Source organism: Ursus maritimus, unplaced genomic scaffold (genome assembly GCF_017311325.1).
Source record: "Ursus maritimus isolate PB19 unplaced genomic scaffold, ASM1731132v1 scaffold_14, whole genome shotgun sequence".
NCBI classification, from domain to species: domain Eukaryota; kingdom Metazoa; phylum Chordata; class Mammalia; order Carnivora; family Ursidae; genus Ursus; species Ursus maritimus.
Genome location: NW_024423786.1, coordinates 2,621,371 through 2,625,246, shown reverse-complemented (window position 1 = coordinate 2,625,246; position 3,876 = coordinate 2,621,371).

The window sequence follows — 3,876 nt, the reverse complement described above, 5'->3', positions numbered from 1 at the left end:
TATGCTAGGCTCAGTTTGAGCGGAGTTTCTATCTCTTGCTACTAAAACAGTTTTGACTAATACAAATGACAACTGGAATTTGGGGTCTAAAGAAAGGAATTGTTCTGAACATTCTTCTGTGGGTATGATAGGCTCAGTGTTGGACTTTGTTTTCTGTGCTATCTGGACAGTTCCGTCTTTCCAAAACAGGGGAATAGTAAGGAGGGTTCACTGCTAATATGCAGAGTGATATTTCTCAAACTCACTTGACCGAATGCAAACACTTTTCTGTGCCTTTTTACTGAGCGTCTGCAATACCTCATGCACTCTGGGAGTCTTCATGATGAATTACAGCTTGGTGTTCCCCTTTCCTTTAAAGAAAGGCAGGTATACAGACCACCTACTAGGGGACACAGAGGTAAGAGGGATTAATTGTGTGTGTGTGTGTGTGTGTGTGTATGTGGGTAAGATTCATAAATTGTTCTCAGATGATTTAATTTTATTTATTTTAAAAGATTTTATTTGAGCGAGAGAGAGAGAGCGCACACTAGCAGAGGGAAGGGGCGGAGGGACAGACTCCCCACTGAGCAAGGAGCCCCACGTAGGGCCCATCTCAGGGTCCTGAGATTGTGACCTGAGCCAAAGGCAGATGCTTAACCAACTGAGCCACCCAGCTGCCCCTCTCAGGTGATTTTAAATCTACTACCAGAAGCAAACAGAGGGAACAGTGAAAGAGTTTGGGGCTTTTAGTTAGAAGGAATAGTATGGGTAAGGCCATCACAATTTCTTGATGTACAGGCCACAAACACAGGTATTTAAGAAATATAAACATATTTATTTGTGTATCACATCTTTATTTTGGTTTCCAGCTCCCTTCTCCTCTGGATGGTAAAAAAGTTAATCTTGGTCAATTTGGGTTTTTTTCTCTCCTTTTCCCAGGTTGCTCTAAATCCTGGGAGTGGGATGGAGGGTATTGTTTAGTGCCAGGTCAGGGAGCGCTTGGTACTTGCTATTATTTATCCATGCTGGCACCCATTAGGACAACCTCCCTATATTGCGTTATCTTGAATTGTCAGTCTGAATAGCTGCTAATTTGTCCCTGGTACAACACTGTGAATATCTTCCCAACATCTCCGTCTTCCCTCACCCTCCAATCTATCAGAAACTTGTTCTAGCCGACTTAATAGGGGGGGGAAAAAGCAATATAGTGGAGGTTTATGGAGTAGCTCACAGTCAATGGAGGAGTGGAAACAGCCAACATTGAAAAGTTTGGGACTAGAGAAGATTGAGGCCAGGACTGCCAGTGGAAATGAATTAGTTCAGCAGTTATCAGGTGTAGTTGCTGCATTAAAGATTCAAGTTTCTGGTAGAGAGAGTCTGGTCTACATTGGGTCTTGTTCCTTCTCTGATTCCAGTGGTGTTTGGTACACTTTGACTATTTCCCCAAACGGAGCTAATGAAAGTTCCTCAAAAGAATTGTGGAGTTATGTGACCCAGACTGCTCATTATCTACCCAACATCTCTCATTCTTCCTCACCAACACTATGTTCTTTGCTATGTTCAGATGGGTAAGGTGGCGATGCAATCCAAAGCGCAACAAATGCTTCTTGAGGGAGTGAATGAATGAATGAATGAATGAAGGGGAAGTCAATGACCTCAATGTTTACAGAGCATTTTTGGGGCAGTAATTTCTAAAATTAAAAAAAAAAATACTGTTCACTCAGTGACAGATGCAGTTCGTACTCCCTCTTTGTGACTATCTTTGCAAGGGGACCAAAGAAATGGGAACAGCAGTTACCTCCTAGGAGTGTGATGAGTTTCCTGGAGAACAGAAGATGAAGACTGACTTGTCACTGTATATTCTTTGTGGTCTCCCGCCTCCAAAATGGTCCCCAACTATCTCTGCCTCCTGGTACTCACCATGGTCTTTCATAATCCCTTCCTGCATTGTACTGGGGTTGGTCTGCCACTAATAGAATATGGCAGAAATGATGGTATGTCATTTCTGAGATTTCATTTGATGAGAGAAAAGAACTCTAAAGGCCTGATATATAAGGGAAGCCATTTTAGATTTCTTTCTAAGTCAGCATGACTGTGCATAAACTTCATTTAAACCAATGATTTATGGCCCACCAGGCTTACATCGTGCACCTACTTTAGAAATGAGTAGCCTAAAGGAAAACCATCTGGTCCTTAATATATTGATCAATGCTCCTACTCCCTGCATTCCTTGATATTAAAACTTGTGATTCTTGCCTATATGCTAATCTATAACCTTTTGATCTTTTACAAAACTGTGAAAACTGTTCATTCTCTGGAACATTTTCTTTCCTGTGAAGAGCATGTTTCCTGGGCAGCTTTCCTAACTTGGGCTCAAATAAAACTCTCTTCCTCACTTTTTAAAGATTTTAAAAGTTTCGCTCATTGTGAATCAACACATTGCAGAAGACACTCAGGCTTCTGCCTTGGTTGCTGACTCTTTCTGATTCCTCCTGCCAGTACCCCATGAGTGAGCTGTCAGCTGGGCTACAGCCTCTCAAGACTTGACTAGAGCTAGAAGATCTGCTCTAAGCTCACTTAAGTGGTTGTTGGCAAGAGGAATGAGAGAGAGGAAGGGAGAAAGAGACTGTGACCAAGGCAGAAGTTACCTAGGGAAAATAGAAGGTCTGAAACTCCAGGATGATTCAGGGATATCTTTGTTGTAAGTGTCAGTTGGTGGAAAAAAATCAGATTGGTTCATTCATTTGGATCCTGGTGGATCTCCCTGAACAGACTGCTGCCAAAGCAACTTCCTTGTATTGTATTTTAATAACGACTGTGTTAAAATGTTTAACACTATCCATTCTGGCATTTTTGATGGGGCGTTAGGAGATCAGCTTCCTAGTCCAAGTTCTGCTCTTGGATGGCTATGTGACTTTGGATAAGGTACCCTCTCTGGGCCTGTATTTTATATCTGTGAAATAAGGATTAGAGTGGGATCCCTAATGTTTCTTTTTGTCTAAATGAACCTAGGATTTTATTCAGGGGTGTGGGGGTAGTGACAAGAACTCCAGTTCAAAGTCGGTCCAGGTTTCTAAACAACCTGATATTTACTAGCTTTGATATTTGAGTTTAATCATCTATAAAACAGGGATAACATTTTAATGAAAAACTCATTTATTCATTCAACCAATGGTTATTGACACCAATGTTTATTGACATTCTGGGATAAACAATCTAGATAGCTTCCTGCCCTCAGAGAAATGACCTTCTGTAATAGTTTCTTACTGCTGCTGTAACCAATTACCACAAACTCAGTGGCTTAAAAACAATACAAATTTATTTTCTCTACAGTTCTGGAGGACAGAAGTCTGAAATGGGTCTCACTGGGTTGAAGTCAAGGTGCCTCTGGTTTGTCTGATGTTCCTTCTGGTTGCATTGAGGTTATACTGTGCATTTTCAGCAATTCTGTGAGAATACTACAGAAGTGAGGTGCCCTTCTGGGTGTATCAGATCAGTGGGTACATCATGTCATTACGTCTTATAATTGGTGATATTAACCTAAATCGTTTGGTTAAGGTAGTGGTTGCTAGGATTCTCCACGGTAAACTTATTATTTCCCTTTTTCTAATTACTAAATATTTTAGGGGAGGTACTTTGAGACTGTGCAGATAGCCTGTTTTTGCTCAAATTTTTGCTTAGGCTTTTACTTTCTCCGTTTGAAGTAAATTTTACTGTCTCAAGGAGTAGAAAGTCACTGTTACCCCCAGGAGGGCCGATTGGCAAGGGCAAAGGAGCGTGTAGTCGGGCGTCCAGCGGGCCGCCCGTTGCCCTGGAGATGGGGTCCTTCTTCCGTGGGCGCCGCCATCTTGTGGCGCCAGCGCGGGCCCAATGAGCGGCTACATAGTGGCCGGAGGC